This window comes from Vigna angularis, chromosome 9 (assembly GCF_016808095.1).
Source record: "Vigna angularis cultivar LongXiaoDou No.4 chromosome 9, ASM1680809v1, whole genome shotgun sequence".
Lineage (NCBI taxonomy): Eukaryota > Viridiplantae > Streptophyta > Magnoliopsida > Fabales > Fabaceae > Vigna > Vigna angularis.
The window spans coordinates 16,458,306-16,477,995 of NC_068978.1; the positions used below are offsets into that span (position 1 = coordinate 16,458,306).

A 19,690-nucleotide genomic window follows, 5' to 3' on the forward strand; every position below is an offset into this window, starting at 1 on the left:
CTGATTCACTCACTGCTTTCGTTCTCACTATTCATCTCCTTTCTCGCGCTCTCGCTTTCAATCTCATCGTATGATCTTGCCTTTGTCGCGCCGTCGTTCGTCGTCGATCTCGGCCTCCGTCACGCCTTCCTTGTCGTCGTTTGATCTCGCCTTCGTCGTCAATCTTGTCATCGCCGTTGATCTTGCCATTGCGTCAATTTGTCGTTGATCTGGCTGTCAATCTCGTCTTCGAACTCACGGGTTGCGTAAGTTTAAACCCTCTGCCACCTATACCGTTGGTGATGTTTAAATTGATTTCATGTGTTATTACCAAAGCATTTTACAGCACAATATTAATGGGTTTCATTTTATAGCACCACACCATTCATTTTATTTTTGAAAAATAAAATGATACGACTGTCGCGGTCATACAAATTTGATACAGATAAAGAATGTAGTATAACTAGGATATGACTCCTAGGTCGTCTCTCAAGGACCAATTTATGTCGGTTCAGTCTCAGATTTTTTACACGAAGTGGGGGGGGTTTGTTGATGTTCTTGACACGGAAAATAAAATTGGAAACTAGAATTTAAATAAGACAAAAACGGTAAAAGACGGTAAAAATAGAAAACATCTGAAAATTACGCAGTGCGCGGTAAAAGATGGTAAAAATCAGTAAACGAAAAATTTAACAGTGTTTGAAATTAAAATGCTGGAACAATAAACATGCAGAAACATAACAGCAGTGTAAATAAAATTTACCCAAAGCAACAGTGAAAATGAACAGTAAAAACAACGTTTGAAAAATGAGATGAATAGTAAAATACATTGACAGAATTTTAACGTTTCATAAAACATTAAATTACAAAATAAAAAAATAAAAGCACTTGACTAAAATAAAATTCTTCAAAGATTTAATACTTGAAATAAAATTACTGAATAAAAATCAAACCGATCAAATTGCTCCAATTGCTGAGACAAATTACATGCTTTCAGAAATAAAACACTACATTATTTTACTGTTTAAAATGGAAAACAGAGAGGAAGAGGCGAGAGCCTCTTCTCAGCTATCCTAAACTACTCCTAAAACTCTAATCTCCTAAAACTCATGGTTTTCTTTTCTGCTCTGCTGCCAATTTATAGTGTGAATACTCTGCATAAAACATGTCCGTGACCTTCCAGTTTTGTTTTTGTGTGCCTAGGTTCATGACTTTCTTCTACTCCTATACGTGCCAAAGAAATAGGGTAGGGCCCTCTCCAAATTGCGTGTCCGTTTGTAGTGTTTGCTGGATGCTTTCTCTACTTCCCTTCCACTTCCAACAGCTCTGACTTCCTCTACTGCCATGACTGTATGTTGTCTTCAATAGGAAGCTCCTATTCTTCCAGACTTTTAGTTTTGTCTCGGTAGGCTGAAGACTTCTTAACCTTCCAGACTTTTAGTTTTGTCTCGGTAGGCTGAAGACTTCTTAACCAAATATTCTAACAACTCCTTGGATGTATGAAAATAGGTGGGGGCCCTCACTTCTTGTAGGTATGCAACTATTATTCTCTGCATTCCAATTCAGTCGTGGCCTCTTCATCTCATTTTTACTTCTCCTGCTCTAGACCGAGACTTCTTCATCTTGTGCACACCATTCCAGCCCCTTCCAAGCTAATGGACATCTTCTTCAACAACTAGACCAAAACCATGAAGCATCTCCTTGCTGCCATGAGCCATGAGCTTTGAGTAGAAAATATGTCAAAATGTTTTTTGCACCAAGCCAAAGTGAAAACCGTGAGCTCCTTTCCATCCATGATACCATCCTCCTTGTGTTTCTTATCTTCTTTCAAATATTCTGAATGAGCTTGCAGCATTCCAGCGTGCTCCTCTCCTTAATTGAGAATCATTTCCCAGCCAAGAAATATTGTGGTGGCGATAGCTGGTCCAACACGTCCCTATTCTCTTCTCTTCTAGCAAGTCGTGAAGTGTGCAGCTTAAAGCCAAGACATCACTCTCCATTTCTTCTCTTTCTTTACGTGAATTGAAGCCAAGCTAAACACAAGATAGTGAGTGAATTTGCTGCAATAAATTGTCCATGGCCGTATGGTTTCTTCATGTATGGTCATGATTTGTTCAGCATGTTATTCTCCTTCAATTACTTCACAAAACCGTGGGCTCCCACAAAGCACTTCAAAAAGTCTGCACAAGATAAAAACCGTGAGCTTTGGCAAGAGTGGTGGTCCCTTGTGTTTTTTTTTTCTTCAAATGAAGATGCTAAACCGTGCCTTTGTGCTTCTACAGCAACACTTCCATTTACCAATTGAAAATCTCTCTTTTGCGTGTGGGCCGTGGAAATGCAGCTCTTTACCCTTGCCTTGCTACCGGGAAAGTGCAGCTGCTCCAGCCATCCTTTTCAAAATGGAATAGAAATATGTGTGTTCGTGTAAGTGGCTGAGAGGTACCGCCCCTCTTTCAATCACATGCCCCCAAATAAAAGTGTTGGATGTGGAACAATCCTTCAATCAATAAGCGTGTCTTTTGGTGCTGCTTGGACGCATGGGCCCTTCATGTGGTGTCCGTTTGCTAGCTTCTTCTTTTCCCTGGTGGCAGTCAAAGAACTGTGATGGTGGTGGCTCTTCTTCCTTCATTCAGCAACACTTCTTCCAGCTCCTACATCAGTGCATTCTTTCCAACCAAAATGATTACTTGCTGGACGAACATCTCCCTCCAAGATGATCCCGTGAGCTGGACGTGCGTGTGTTTCCATAGGATGAAGGCTTCCTTCTTTCCTCAATTTAATTGCTAATGTGCCAAATTAAATTGTTGATATGGGGCCGTGCAACCTGCATGTTAAACCATTTAAAAGAAATAACAAAACCAATCCACGGTGCTAGTTCAATTCATTTTCAAAAGTGTATAAACATTCTCTTAAAATAGCACCCTTTTCTTCCAAATAAAGAAAACCGTGAGCTTTACTTCATTCAACATGGCACTTCCATTGATGTCCTTTATTTGTTAAAAGAGAAAGAAAATTTTTCTACTGGCTGCCAGGCCGTGTTGTGTGTAATGCTTCTAAGCCAATTTTGTTCAATTTTCCATTGCTCAACACACAAATTAAATTAATGCAGTACAACTTCTTCTAAATAAATAATATTGTGTGAATGTTTTTCCAATTGTCCTAATTTTTATTTCCAAAATTTTCCCTACACTCAATAATGTAAGTAATTAGTCTAAGACAATTCAAATTAATTAAAATAAGAATTTCTGATTGAATTAAGCACAATTAAGAAAAATAGGAAAATATTGGATAATTAAGCATAATTCCACAATTAATTCTAGTACAATAAACTAAGTGAAGTGAAGTAAATAATGATTCATCAAAATAGACCACACTTAGTCTTTTGCACTCCTTGGCAAAATTAAGACACAAATCAGGGAATGGTTCAAAGGACTTTTAGGAAGGTGACAACACAAACTCAGCAGACAGAAAATAAAGACTCACAAGAAAAATAAACAGAATTTACATAGTTCTCACGAATTCTGGACAGAGAAAATAAATAGACAATATCCAACACAAAATCAAGAAAAACAGATACTTACAGAAATCATCCAAGCAATTCAAAGTATGGCAAAATAATTAATCAGCTCAAGAGGTGAATCAAAAATAACAAAACCTCACGGATGCATTATCAGTGTTTCTCTCAAGTGTCTAAGGTAAAGAATTTTCAACTCAATGCACTCAAGAAAGCAAACACAAGCAGACTTGGCAAGCTTCTAATATCAACACTTAAAACATATGCATGTTCAGATCCAAAGGTCTTTACTAGGTTGTAATGGGGTCAAGGACAGCGGAGGATAAATTTGGATAAGTAGCTATAGCTTAGAAGAAATAGAGGTGCACTAGGGAAAAAATGTAAACACAGTGAAATCTCATCCAAACCTCTAATTCAATCCTCTTCTCGACTCCATTATTCACAGAATTATTTTTCAATTTTTCTCTTTTTCTCATAAATTTTTTCATCCTGTCTCTTTTTTTTTTATCACATCACAGGATATATATTATCATTTCAAAACATGATGAGGAACCAACTAGCCAATTCATCAGAATTCCCAAGGAGACCACAGTTATTCTCAAAACATTTTTATAGCTCCAGACTTTCCTAAGGTTAAGATAATCATTTTTTTAGGATCAGTGTATGAGCTTCAATCACAAAGAAATGGGGCAAGTATAGGCTCAAAGGGGTTATCAAAGGATAATAACAGGGTAGGCTTATTTGGCTAGAGAGGCTCAAGAATAAAATTGCCTTTATCACGTCGAAACATGCATATCAATCAAGTATATGAAAAAGAATCAAGCCAAGGCATATGTGCAATAAATCAAGAGACATATTTCACACAAGAAAGAACATTAAGTGGCTCAAATCTCACACAGGGTATTCGTCACAATCAAATCAACCTCTCAAACGTATAATCATCTTTCCAAGCAAAGAAAAGCAAGGATTACAATCTATAAGTAGTAAGTAAGTGAAGGAAAAATCTACAACTTAGATAATCCAGAAATCAAGAGAAAAATGTAAAATTTATTGCACTCAAGACCCACTAAAACAACTTAAAACAGAAAAATTTAACACTCAAAAACAAAAAATTTAACACACAAAATACATACTAACAGAAATAACAGAAAAAAGAAAATTTCTTCCCAATAGACCACACTTAAATCACACAATGTCCTCAGTGTGTAACAATCATCAGATTATCAATTTCAGAGCAGTCAAATAATATAGATAAGTGCAATAAAAAGTTAGGAAAATGGGAAGAAATTTTAAGTAACATCCATCAGTAGATGTTATCAGTGACATCCATCAGCAGATGTCGAAATCACCTAGCACCCATCACTAGATGCTAATTAATTTTTTTTATTTATTTATTTTATTTTTTTTTGAAAAATGAGAAACCGGTACTGTGACAACAGTTTCGGTGGCAACGACCGGAACTGTTGCTACAGTGGAAAGAAATCTGGCTATAAATAGGCCAGTATCGGCGTCTGAGCAGCATTTCCTGACCTAGCCTCTCTCTCTGCTCTCCTCTCTCTCTCTACTCCTCTCTTCCCTCTCTCTGAGCGTCTGGAGCTGTGCAGAGCCTCTGCCACCGCGCCGTCTGGAGCGTCTGAGATCCGCGAGGAGCTCCTCTGCCAACCCTACTTCTCCGGGTAAATCCTCGACACCTTTCTTCTTTCCTTCATGTAAATTCTTTCCTTTACACTTTCTCTGCTTTTATTTCCTGTTTCCATTTCCTACTTGCTTTTCCTGCTCTCCCTTTTTGTATCCTATATTTTGCATCTCAGCCCCTCTCTTTATTTTATTTTTTTTATTTTTTTCTTTTCTGCAATACTTGTCCTCTCCCCCTTCCCGATCTAACTTCTTTCATCTCCTACAATTTTTTTCATTTTCAGCTTTTCCAGTTTTCTGTTTATTAAGCACACTAAAGAAAAAACTAAAAAAAAAAACTAAAATCAAAAAGAAAGGACAAAACACTGGACCTAGATCCGTTAGGACCCTATGCGAGGACCTGGACCTAAACATGGACAAAACTGATGGACCTAAAACTGGAAAATGGACAAACCTGAGACAAGACACAGAAAATCAACGACTGACAGGACGAAATAAATCTAAAAGGAAACAAAAATAAATAAAGAAAACATAGAACTAATCTATTTTTTTTTCGCTTCTTTTTTTTCTGTTTTTTTTTATTGTTTTTTTTTACCATGTTTTAGAATATGATGAGCGAGATGGAAATCGAGAGATACACCAGTCAGCGGTGGCGTCCAACAGATGATCAGGTCAAGATGATGACCAACATCTTCAATTATGGGGTCACTCATCCAAGCCGAGCGCAAGTCGTCGAGATCACGTCTCGACTAAGGACATTCGGAGATGCCAGCGAATACAACGTGCACTGCTGGTTCAACAACCACGGCAATCGGGTCAGGCGCTGGCAAGCGGAGATAAACCCCATTGGCACTCAGTTTTCACAACTGCCGCTATATATGTACGGTAAGACTCTGATCACACCTCAATTTTTATTGATATTTTTTTTATTATTATTAACACAAATTTTTTTTTTGTTTGAAAGAATATGGCTGGGTGGTAATGAGGGCACCGAGGCTGCTGGACCTGTTTCCCGTCCCGATCATCATCGACGACGACAGAGATGAGCGACAAATCCCTCCGCCTAGGCCTCCTACATTCCGAACCAGAGCTCCCTCAACGGAGCTCTCCCTAAGATCGCCACCCAGCAACAACTTTCAATTTTAAAGCTTTATGTTTTTTTTTTATTATTATTATTATGGTCTGTAATATTAACGATCAATAATGATCAAACCCTGAACATCTTTTATTTTGCTTTTATTATTTTTTTTTATGTTTTTATTATGGTCTGTAATATTTAACGATCAGAAATGATCGAACCCAGAACACTTTTATTTTGTTTTTATGTATTTTTGTTATATTTGCTTTTTTTTATATATAAATAAATGCACTGAAATTAGTATCTGCTCAAACTACACCTCCTGTCCATTACCTCAAATTCAGCTCTTATGATTATTTATTTATTTATTTATTTTTTTAACAAAAACTAAATAAATAAATAAAAACAGAACACATAATAACGAAACAAAAGACCTAATACAGAATCAAAATATCAACGCAGATAAAACACATATGTCAAAAACATCAAACAAAGCACATATTTACAAAACATACATTAACAGATTTGAAACAAAACACAAAAACGTTTTTTTTTTTAGTAAAAACACTAAGAATCAGGAAGCAAATAAAACACAAAACACATTTTTTTAAATATATGAAAAATAAATATATGTACATCATATAACAATTAAATTTTAATTGAAAAGAAAAATTTTTTGCACTCTTAAAATAAAATAATTTATCAAAAATAATTTTTTTTAAATTATAATAATTCGAAAACTAATAAAAAAAAACAAACATAAAAGAAAACAAAATGCAGAATCTCCCCGAGACCACACTTAAACTACATTGTCCTAGATGTTTTCTAAGCATAAGATCATCAATTAAAACAATAAACAAATAAAGGACAAGTGCACTAAAAATATGAAAACGGGGAAGAAAGAAAAAGAAAACTTCCCTGGTCAGGGTGGCAGTTGCCAATTTTGGATTTGTAGGGAGATGTTCTTCTCTTCAGGATCCCGTATGAAATTGTTGAGGACGAACTGCTTCATCCTCCAAATTTGATCAAGTAGTGAAATGTCTTCCACGACTGGATCCAAACAATTATTGTTGATGACTAGATTTAACAGGTGCCTGTTGATGTTGAAATCGTTCTGGGTGCTCGCACCTCTGTCTTCAATTGTGGGTGTCTGCTCATCAAGTTTATACGTACCTCCTGCAGCATGGTTAGTGCAATTTGGCACTGCAGAAATTTCATGCAGGGGTATAACACCAAAATTATCATACTGAACCGTAGATACCTCCTCAAAACATGAATAAATTTCAAAATTATATGCAATATCAATAACAGATTCAAATTCATGTTCAGAGGGAGAATTAAAAACATGCTCAGCAACAATATGATTATCAACATACCTCTCAACAGCATAATCATCAAATTGAGGTATGTTGGTGGAAAATGAAAGTGGTCTACCTGGTTCAAAATAGCTGCTTGTACCTGCCTGGTCCTCAAAATATTCATCAGTCTCCTCAGGTGCAAGAGTGGCCATCTGCCTGATCTTATCAGTCAGATTCTGAATGGCAGATTGAGTTTCCTGCTGGAAGTCCATGCTCTCTTGCTTGAACTGCATGTTCCCTTTCTGAAACTGAATGTTCTGCATTGTCATCTGCTCCAATAACTCCTGCAATGTGGGCTCAGAAGTTGAAGGCTGAGGAGTTAATTGAGTAGGAGCATCATACTACTGAATCTCATATTGCTGGACTGGTGGAGGCATAAAGGTGCTCTGGAATGGTGGTTCTTGGTATTGATGTGGGGCATCGTACCATCCCAAGTTAGGGTCATTCCATCCAGGACCGTTGTTGTATCCATCTTGCACAGGGGAAAATTTGCTCAGAAATTGAAGCTCAAGATATCCCCAATCGGTAACGGATCCTAGAGGAAGAGAATCTTGCCAATCCTTAGCTGCTCCGTGTAATGAGTGTGGAAATGCCCTCAAGAAAATGTGATCAAGAGGGACATGTGGAGGCTTCATTGAAGAGCACATGTTGTGGAACTCCTCCAAATGTCTATGTGGGCATTCTCCGGCAAAACCATGAAACTTAGGGAGCAGATATATCAATCCAGTGCTAAGAACACAATGAATATCATCCTTAGTGGGACCGGCTCACGAGGAGCGCGCTCAGAAAATTGAGGATGATCATTATAATTTTCATCATAAAATTCAGCAGAATTAAAATCAGAGCAATATGCAGAATAAGAATCATAATCACAGGCACTCGCAGAATAAGCACTATTCACAAAATTAAAATAGGTAGACATGGAAAATAAAAATAAAAACTAAAAACTAAAAATTACGAAACACATAAAACAAAACACATTTATACATGCTACAAGCACACAAAAGACAGAACATAATTTTTTTAAAATTTTTTTTTATTAACATACATAATACAAAACACAACACAATAAAAATATAAAAGACAAAACATATATTACAACCACGTAATAAAACAAAAACAGTAAAAATCTAAAACAAGAACCTGGACTGAAGTGACAACGCCGCCAAAATTTGCTGAAGGTGTCGTTGTCGCCTACAAAAATATACAAGACAAAACACACAAAACAAACATATTAACAGAACAAAACTTTATACAACAAAAATCTAAAACCAAACCTCCATTGGTCCCCGGCAGCGGCGCCAAAATTTGATACGACTGTCGCGGTCATACAAATTTGATACAGATAAAGAATGTAGTATAACTAGGATATGACTCCTAGGTCGTCTCTCAAGGACCAATTTATGTCGGTTCAGTCTCAGATTTTTTACACGAAGTGGGGGGGGTTTGTTGATGTTCTTGACACGGAAAATAAAATTGGAAACTAGAATTTAAATAAGACAAAAACGGTAAAAGACGGTAAAAATAGAAAACATCTGAAAATTACGCAGTGCGCGGTAAAAGATGGTAAAAATCAGTAAACGAAAAATTTAACAGTGTTTGAAATTAAAATGCTGGAACAATAAACATGCAGAAACATAACAGCAGTGTAAATAAAATTTACCCAAAGCAACAGTGAAAATGAACAGTAAAAACAACGTTTGAAAAATGAGATGAATAGTAAAATACATTGACAGAATTTTAACGTTTCAGAAAACATTAAATTACAAAATAAAAAAATAAAAGCACTTGACTAAAATAAAATTCTTCAAAGATTTAATACTTGAAATAAAATTACTGAATAAAAATCAAACCGATCAAATTGCTCCAATTGCTGAGACAAATTACATGCTTTCAGAAATAAAACACTACATTTTTTTACTGTTTAAAATGGAAAACAGAGAGGAAGAGGCGAGAGCCTCTTCTCAGCTATCCTAAACTACTCCTAAAACTCTAATCTCCTAAAACTCATGGTTTTCTTTTCTGCTCTGCTGCCAATTTATAGTGTGAATACTCTGCATAAAACATGTCTGTGACCTTCCAGTTTTGTTTTTGTGTGCCTAGGTTCATGACTTTCTTCTACTCCTATATGTGCCAAAGAAATAGGGTAGGGCCCTCTCCAAATTGCGTGTCCGTTTGTAGTGTTTGGTGGATGCTTTCTCTGCTTCCCTTCCACTTCCAGCAGCTCTGACTTCCTCTACTGCCATGGCTGTATGTTGTCTTCAATAGGAAGCTCCTATTCTTCCAGACTTTTAGTTTTGTCTCGGTAGGCTGAAGACTTCTTAACCAAATATTCTAACAACTCCTTGGATGTATGAAAATAGGTGGGGGCCCTCACTTCTTGTAGGTATGCAACTATTATTCTCTGCATTCCAATTCAGTCGTGGCTTCTTCATCTCATTGTTACTTCTCCTGCTCTAGACCGAGACTTCTTCATCTTGTGCACACCATTCCAGCCCCTTCCAAGCTAATGGACATCTTCTTCAACAACTAGACCAAAACCATGAAGCATCTCCTTGCTGCCATGAGCCATGAGCTTTGAGTAGAAAATATGTCAAAATGTTTTTTGCACCAAGCCAAAGTGAAAACCGTGAGCTCCTCTCCATCCATGACACCATCCTCCTTGTGTTTCTTATCTTCTTTCAAATATTCTGAATGAGCTTGCAGCATTCCAGCGTGCTCCTCTCCTTAATTGAGAATCATTTCCCAGCCAAGAAATATTGTGGTGGCTATAGCTGGTCCAACACGTCCCTATTCTCTTCTCTTCTAGCAAGTCGTGAAGTGTGCAGCTTAAAGCCAAGACATCACTCTCCATTTCTTCTCTTTCTTTACGTGAATTGAAGCCAAGCTAAACACAAGATAGTGAGTGAATTTGCTGCAATAAATTGTCCATGGCCGTATGGTTTCTTCATGTATGGTCATGATTTGTTCAGCATGTTATTCTCCTTCAATTACTTCACAAAACTGTGGGCTCCCACAAAGCACTTCAAAAAGTCTGCACAAGATAAAAACCGTGAGCTTTGGCAAGAGTGGTGGTCCCTTGTGTTTTTTTTTCTTCAAATGAAGATGCTAAACCGTGCCTTTGTGCTTCTACAGCAACACTTCCATTTACCAATTGAAAATCTCTCTTTTGCATGTGGGCCGTGGAAATGCAGCTCTTTACCCTTGCCTTGCTACCGGGAAAGTGCAGCTGCTCCAGCCATCCTTTTCAAAATGGAATAGAAATATGTGTGTTCGTGTAAGTGGCTGAGAGGTACCGCCCCTCTTTCAATCACATGCCCCCAAATAAAAGTGTTGGATGTGCAACAATCCTTCAATCAATAAGCGTGTCTTTTGGTGCTGCTTGGATGCATGGGCCCTTCATGTGGTGTCCGTTTGCTAGCTTCTTCTTTTCCCTGGTGGCAGTCAAAGAACCGTGAAGGTGGTGGCTCTTCTTCCTTCATTCAACAACACTTCTTCCAGCTCCTACATCAGTGCATTCTTTCCAACCAAAATGATTACTTGCTGGACGAACATCTCCCTCCAAGATGATCCTGTGAGCTGGACGTGCGTGTGTTTCCATAGGATGAAGGCTTCCTTCTTTCCTTAATTTAATTGCTAATGTGCCAAATTAAATTGTTGATATGGGGCCGTGCAACCTGCATGTTAAACCATTTAAAAGAAATAACAAAACCAATCCACGGTGCTAGTTCAATTCATTTTCAAAAGTGTATAAACATTCTCTTAAAATAGCACCCTTTTCTTCCAAATAAAGAAAATCGTGAGCTTTACTTCATTCAACATGGCACTTCCATTGATGTCCTTTATTTGTTAAAAGAGAAAGAAAATTTTTCTGCTGGCTGCCAGGCCGTGTGGTGTGTAATGCTTCTAAGCCAATTTTGTTCAATTTTCCATTGCTCAACACACAAATTAAATTAATGCAGTACAACTTCTTCTAAATAAATAATATTGTGTGAATGTTTTTCCAATTGTCCCAATTTTTATTTCCAAAATTTTCCCTACACTCAATAATGTAAGTAATTAGTCTCAGACAATTCAAATTAATTAAAATAAGAATTTCTGATTGAATTAAGCACAATTAAGAAAAATAGGAAAATATTGGATAATTAAGCACAATTCCCCAATTAATTCTAGTACAATAAACTAAGTGAAGTGAAGTAAATAATGATTCATCATACACACTGCACTGTGTGAGGCCCTAGATAATTAACACTGCAAAACATCTGTCAAATCAGATTTAATACATTTAAGCCACTCTGCCGTGCATTGAAAAACGCACCCACATCACTGCTCAAACCATTAAAATCCACTCACAAATCTGATGCACCACTGCCAAGCGTCACAAATGGAAGATTCTGAGTTTTGTAGTGGAAGACAGGTGTTCGTGTATAAGAGAACGTCCGTTTGACTTGGGAAGAAAACCAATTTTCTGAAAAACCTTCTGCCCACTCTCTGCATGCACGAGCGCCACCTGTCACGTTAGAAGTTTCTGAAATGAGTAGTGGGGGTGTGATGAGTCAATATTTTCTTCACTTCACTTAGCTTATTGCGCTAGATTTAATTAGAGAATTGTGCATAATTGACCAATATTTTCCTGTTTTTCCTAATTGTGCTTAATTTGATCGGAAATTCTTATTTTAACTAATTTGAATTATCTGAGCTAATTATTTGCATTATGAATTGCAGGAAAATTTTGGAAATGTTTTGGGACTTCCATATAAATTTGACATAAATTTTAGAAGCAAAAATTTGGCAATCCAAAACATGTCACACGGCCATTGAAAAATTTATTGGATTGGAATCATTGAAGCGCAAATGGAATGAAAGGACCACATTGATTTGAGGCACAGTTTTATAGCTGGAAATTAACAAATGTGCTGCTACAATATCTGAAAACCACACGCCCCTTCTTCTTATCTTGTTATTGATTGAAGGAAATGATACAATATGCTAAAAGAGACAACACATGGGGCCACTTGGTTGGAAATTCACGTCCACATGCATTCCTAAATGCTAAACACGGCTATGGAATTTATGTTGGCAAACATATGACAAAAGTGGGGCTGCAACTAAAAGACAAAATACTATTCTCAAATTGAAAAGTTGACATAAGTGGAAGCAACTCATTTCATGCTAAAGGACAAAACACAAAAACCAATTGGAAAATTAATTTTGCCAAATGGTGCCACCACTCACGGTCTGCTCACGTCCAAAGGAGGAGTTCCAAATTAGTGGAAGTGTTGACATGGCCTACTTAGAAAAGAGCTGCCACCAAGAAGTAGAGGATGATAATTTAATTTTTTAAGAGAAAGCTTTGGGGAAAGGAGCTCACGAGCTGCACTTCCACGTTCCAGCATTTAGCCAAAGAAAGAATGAAGAGGCACTCATAGCCCACGTCTAGTAGCCACCATCTTCACGCCGTCCAGCAAGCGCGGCACGTCCAGCTTGGAGAGGGAGAAGCTTCACGGTCCCAGCAGTAAAAGCTTGTCCAGCACGTCCAGAGGAACACGTTGAAGGCAAGAAGAGAAGCAAACACACTATGGCAGCGTTCTTCAATGCAGCAGACGCTCACGTCCAGGGGCAGCTCTCGGTCTAGTTTCACCATACCAGCAGAGGTGCACGGTGAAGAAAGGGGAGCTGCACTTATAGGGAATCCACCTCCTTGATGAAGAGAAAGCTCACGGCTAGCAGGAAGTACAGGATGCTGGCATGGCCTGGATGGTGTCACGGTGCAGCCATGGGAGACCAACACAGCCACGTCCATACGCCAGGAAGAAGAAACACGGCTGATTCCAAGAGCTGGGAGTACTCACGGTGATTGAAGTAAATGAGTGATGGTTGAGGATTCCTTCTTTTCATTGTAGAAACCACGGTATGGGCTGGAAGAAGCACATAACTCACGGTGCAACATCCAGTAGCTAGGAGCAGCAAACACGTTCAAAACCCACAGCTGGAATGGTATTGAAGAAGAAGACAAAACAAGATGGAGAATGGAACAGTGACATCAACAAAGAAAAGGAGGTGTCTTGGCCTTGGCCTGGGTTCTCCCACGCTGCAGTAGCTGGTCACGGCTTGGATAAAGAAACACACCATATTGAAACATTTGTCTTGGAGAAGTTCACGGTAAAAGTGGTGAACAAGATGATAAGAGTAGATGCATGGAGGGGCCCTCACCCTATCAGAAAACCAATGCTGGAATTAAGGAGGTCACGGGAGGCAACATCAGCAGTAACAAAGTTCAGATTTTGGCTATAAATGAAGCAGCAGCAGAGGGTAGATTTATCAGATTTTAGAGTAGATTTTAGGATTGCTAGTTTAGGAAACCCACGTTTGGGAGGAGGCTCACGCCTCTTCCTCTTCCCTCTCAGTTTTCATTTATGAATCGTAGTAGTGTGTCACCTTTGCTTGTGTGTTGATTTTAATTTAAGATTTGGAATCTTTGATGAATTTCATTTTCACTCAAACGTTTTTATTTTTATTGTCTTTATTCTATTTCCAGTTAAATGTTTTTATCTGTTAAATTTACCGTTAATGATTTTCTGCACTGTTAAATATTGTAATTTTGTTTTACCGTTCGTTTTATTTTCAAACGTTTTCTATTTTTACCATCTTTTTCCGTCCAGTTTTTACAGTGTTTAAAATTTATTTCGAAAAATTCTATTTAATTTCCAGTCCACTTTAATTTTATTGCATCCAAACAAAATCACAAAACCCCCCCACTTCGTGTAAAAAATCTGAGACTGAACCGACATAACTTGGTCCTTGAGAGACGACCTAGGAGTCACTTCCTAGCTTATACTACATTAATTTCGTGTATCAAATTTGATCGGCCGCGACAGCCGTATGAAATTTTGGCGCCGTTGCCGGGGACCAATGGAGGTTTGGTTTTAGATTTTTGTTGTATAAAGTTTTGTTCTGTTAATATGTTTGTTTTGTGTGTTTTGTCTTGTATATTTTTGTAGGCGACAACGACACCTTCAGCAAATTTTGGCGGCGTTGTCACTTCAGTTCCAGGTTTTTTGTTTTAGATTTTTACTGTGTTAATATATATTGTGTATATATATGTTTAATTGTGCTATGTTCTGTATTTAGTTGTAATTAAAAAAAATTAAAAAAAATTTTTTAATTAAATCTTTTACTATTGATGTTCTGTCTTATGTGTGCTTGTAGCATGTATAAATGTGTTTTGTTTTATCTGTTTCGTAATTTTTAGTTTTTAGTTTTTATTTTTATTTTTCATGTCTACCTATTTTAATTATGTGAATAATGCTTATTCTGCGAGTGCCTGTAATTATGATTCTCTTTCTGCATATTACTCTGATTTTTGTGCTGATTTTAATACTGAGAAAAATATGGATCATCCTCAATTTCCTAAGCTCACTCCTCGTGAGTCGGTCCCACCTACAAAGGATGATTTTTATTGTGTTCTTAGCACTGGACTGATATATCTGCTCCCTAAGTTTCATGGTTTTGCTGGAGAATGCCCACATAGACATTTGGAGGAGTTCCACAACATTTGCTCTTCAATGAAGCCTCCACATGTCCCTTTTGATCACATTTTCTTGAGGGCATTTCCGCACTCATTACAAGGAGCAGCTAAGGATTGGCAAGACTCTCTTCCTCTAGGATCCGTTACCAATTGGGGATATCTTGAGCATCAGTTTGTGAGCAAATTCTCCCCTGAGCAATATGGATACATCAACGATCCTGAGTGGAACAATCTTAACAATGAACGGTACGATACCCCACAAGATCATTATCAAGAACCACCATTCGAGAGTCCTTTCATGCCTCCACCAGTCCAGCAATATCAGAATCAGCAGTATAATGCCTCTGCCCAAACAACTCCTCAGCCTTCAACTTCTGAACCTACATTGAAGAAGTTATTGGAGCAGATCACCATGTAGAATCTCAAGTTCAAGCAGGAGAGCATGAAGATCCAGCAGGAAACTCAAGCTGCCATGCAGAATCTGAGTGATCAGATCGGGCAGATGGCCACTCTTGCACCTGAGGAGAATGCTGAATATTTTGAGGACCATGCAAGAATAAGCAGTAGTTCTGAACCAGGTAGACCACCTTCATCTTCCCACACTCTACCAATCTTCAAGGAAGTGGAGGTAAGCATACCGCAAATTGATTATTCTGTTGACTGTGTTATTAAAGATTATGCTGATGATAGGTATGCTTGTAATCATATTGTTGCTGAGCATGTTTTTTATTCTCCCTCTGAACATGAATCTGAGCCTGTTATAGATATTGTTTCTACATTTGAAACTGATTCATGTTATGAGGTTGTATCTAAGGCTCAGTATGATGAATTGGGATTGGGTGTTATACCTCTATATGACATTTCTGTGGAACCATTGTGCACTAACCATATTGTAGGAGGTACATATAAATTTGATCAGCATGCACCCACACTGGAAGACAAAGGTGCCAGTACATACAGCAGTTCGAAGATCAAAAGGCACCTACTAAATCCGCTCATAAACAATATTTGTTGTTTAGATCCGGCGGTGGAGGACATCTCACTGCTTGATCAGATCTGGAGGATGAAGCAGTTCGTCCTCAACACTTTCATGCTGGATCCTGAGGCGAAGAACATCTCCTTACATGTCCAAAATTGGCAACTGCCACCCTGACCAGGGGAGTTTTCTTTTTCTTTCTTCCCCGTTTTCCTACTTTTATTGCATTTGTCCTTTATCTGTTTAGTGTTTTAATTGATGATCTTATGCTTAGAACACGTTTAGGACAGTGTAATTTAAGTGTGGTCTCGGGAAGATTCTGCATTTTGTTTTCTTTTATGTTTATTTTTCCTGTTATTTTTCTTTATTAGTTTTCGAATTATTATCTTTAAAAAAAAATTGTGTTTTGTTTCAAGTCTGTTATTTTGTTAATGTATGTTTTGTAAATATGTTCTTTGTTTGCTGTTTTTGACATATGTGTTTTATCCTCTTTTATAGTTTAATTATGTATTAGGTCTTTTGTTTCGTTAATTTGTGTTCTGTTTTATTTATTTATTTAGTTTTTGTTTAAAAAAAAAACTTCAACAAAAAGCACAATTAACATGTAATGTCAGAGAGGTGAAGTTTGAGCAGAGAAACTAATCTGAGTGCATTTATTGAAACATACCAAATTCGCGGTAAACATTCTGTCTTACATTGATAATAAAAATAAAATTCATAAAAATATAATAAAGATGTTCGGGGTTCGATCATTTATGATCGTTAATATTACAGACCAAATAAAATAAAACACATAAAAAAAACACATATAAAAAAAAACATAAAACAAATTAAGTGTTCATATTACAGCCCTTATTCTGGCCACACTCGGCCAGCAAAAACATATAAAAAAAAAACATAAAACACTAAAACTGGAAGAATTCTCGAGCTGGTTGTGGTGGTCTAAGGGAGAGCTCCGTTGAGGGAGCTCTGGTTCGGAATGTGAGAAGCATGGGTGGAGGGATTTGTCTCTCATCTCTATCATCGTCAATGATGATCGGAACGGGAAACAGATTCAGCAGCCTCGGTGCCCTCATTATCACCCAGTCGTATTCTTTCAACAAACAAAAAAAAATCTTGTGTTAATAATAGAAGAGGAAAGGAAAAAATCAATAAAAATGGAGATTTGATCAGAGTCTTACCGTACATATATAGCGGCAGTTGTGAAAACTGAGTGCCAGTGGGGTCTATCTCCGCTTGCCAGCGCCTGACCCGATTGCCGTGGTTGTTGAACCAGCAGTGCACGTTGTATTCGCTGGCATCTCCGAAGATCCTTAGTCGAGACGTGATCTCGACGACTTGCGCTCGGCTTGGGTGTGTGACCCCAAAGTTGTAGATTCTGGTCATCATCTGGGTCTGATCTTCGGTAGGACGTCACCGCTGACTGATGTATCTCTCTGATTCCATCTCACTCGTCATCTTTCCTCTACTAGTATTCTAAAACATAAAAAAAAATATATAAAAATAAAAAGAAAAACAAAAACATAAAAAAATAAAAAAATAAAAAACAGAAAAATAAAAAGCATAAAAAAAAATTAGATTAGTTCTGTGTTTTCTTTATTTGTTCTTGTTTCCCATTAGATTTATTTTGTCCTGTGAATCTTTGATGTTCAGTATCTTGTCTCAGGTTTGTCCATTTTCCAGTTTTAGGTCCATCAGTTTTGTCCATGTTTAGGTCCAGGTCCTCACATATGGTCCTACGGATCTAGGTCCAGTGTTTTGTCCATTCTTTTTGATTTTAGTTTGATTTTTAGTTGTTTTTAGTGTGCGTAATAATAAGCAGAAAGCTGGAAAAGCTGAAAATAAAAAAAAAATTGTAGGAGATGAAAGAAGATAGATCGGGCAGGGGGAGAGGACAAGTATTGCAAAAAAAAAATAAAAAAAAATAAAGAGAGCAGGGCAGAGATGCAAAATAAAGGATACAGAAAGGGAGAGCAGGAAAGCAAGTAGGAAATGGAAACGAGAAATAAAAGCAGAGAAAAGAGAAGAGGGAGGATGAAGGAAAGAAAGAAAGGGAGAGTAGGCAAAAGGAAAGCAGAGCAGAGCAAGCTTAAAGGAGAGTATGGAAAGAAAATTGAAAGAAAAAAAGAAAGGCAGATCCAGGAGCAGAGGACTTACCTGGAGTAGTAGGCTTGCAGAGGCTCCTCGCCGATCTCAGACTCTTCAGACGGCACGGTGGCAGAGGCTCCACGCAGACTCCAGATGCTCAGAGGTGAGAGATGCTCAGAGAGGAGTAGAGAGAAGAGAGGACTAGAGAGAGAGTAGGCGGTCAGAAATGTCGCTCGAGGCTGAGGAGGTGCCCTTTTATAGCAAAAAATTTTGTCACTGTAGCAACAATGCCGGTCTTTCCCACCGAAACTGTTGCCACAGTACCAGTCTTCTCCTTTTCAGAAAAAAAAAAGTAAAAAAATAAAACAAATTAGCATCTACTGATGGGTGCTAGATGATTTAGACATCTGCTGATGAATGTCATTGATAACATCTACTGATGGATGTTACTGAAAATTTCTTGTTAGCAAAATGATGAAGATGAAGTTTTGATGATGTCCAAATCAAGTCAAGAAGAAATCAAGATTCAAGATGTTATGAAGACTTGTATTGCTATGGAAAGCTTTTGTAGTACTCTTAGAAATATGTATAGGACTTAGATTAGAAAAAGAAAAGTGTTTTGTAAAATTACTATAGTAAATCATTGCAACAAAACACTATAGTACTATTCACATGAATAGTAACACTATTCACGTGAATAGTGACGATTAACGGTAAGAGTATCGTACTTAACACGGACGTGGGAGAAACTAGTCGTTGAAGAAACTAGTTGTTTATGACTATTGAAGAAACTAGCCGTTTATGACCGTTGGACAAACTAGCCGTTTATGACCGTTGGAGAAACTAGCCGTTTATGGCCGTTGGAGAAACTAGCCGTTAAGTTTGTCTTTTAGTAAATGGAAGAGCCTTTGGATGAGTCTATAAATAGACTCTCATTTCCTCTCAAGAAGAAAAACTAGAGACACAAAAACTCTTCCCTTGTGCTCAAAATACTCAGAAATTCTTGAGACTTGTGTGTTCTTGTTCGGCTTGTGAAACTCTTGTCTGTGGAGCTGGTGAAGTGCTGCTACGGTGACAAAGGAAATAGTCGGTTCATCCTTGGTGTGTCTAAGGAGGTGTTCGGAAGAGAATCATCCTTCGTGAAGTATTCGGAGGAGGTGTTCATCCTTCGTGAAGTATTCGGAGGAGGTGTTCATCCTTTGTGAAGACTCAAAGGAGGTGTAGTTTCATCTCTTGTGGTATCAAGAGAGGTGTTTTCTAAACTCTTACAAATTGTATCTTTGTGATTGTAGTTTGTAATTGTTTTGTGATTAGTGAAAGGTTTATCTTGTTTGAGATAAACGACTGGACGTAGGATTGGTAAGATCCGAACCAGGATAAAATCATCTGTGCAAATTTCTCTCAACCTTACTCTATTTAATTGTCTTTATTATTTGCAAAGTAAGTTTAATTGAGTAGAAATTAAAAGGCACACGTTTGTATTAAAAACCCTCTTTGTTTGTTATTCCACGCTAACCATTCCGCTGCAGCCGCC

General features: G+C 37.6%; 1 protein-coding gene across 1 annotated transcript in view; it reads left to right on the plus strand.

Annotated features, from left to right (window-relative positions):
* Positions 1–208: 208 nt before the first annotated feature.
* The window catches only part of LOC128194015 (methionine aminopeptidase 2B), an 84,773-nt gene continuing 65,291 nt past the window's right edge, over positions 209–19,690 (plus strand). Inside the window, exon 1 of the mRNA XM_052868443.1 lies at positions 209–245. The gene's annotated coding sequence lies outside the window, so the exon portion shown is untranslated. The remainder of the gene's footprint in view (positions 246–19,690) is intronic.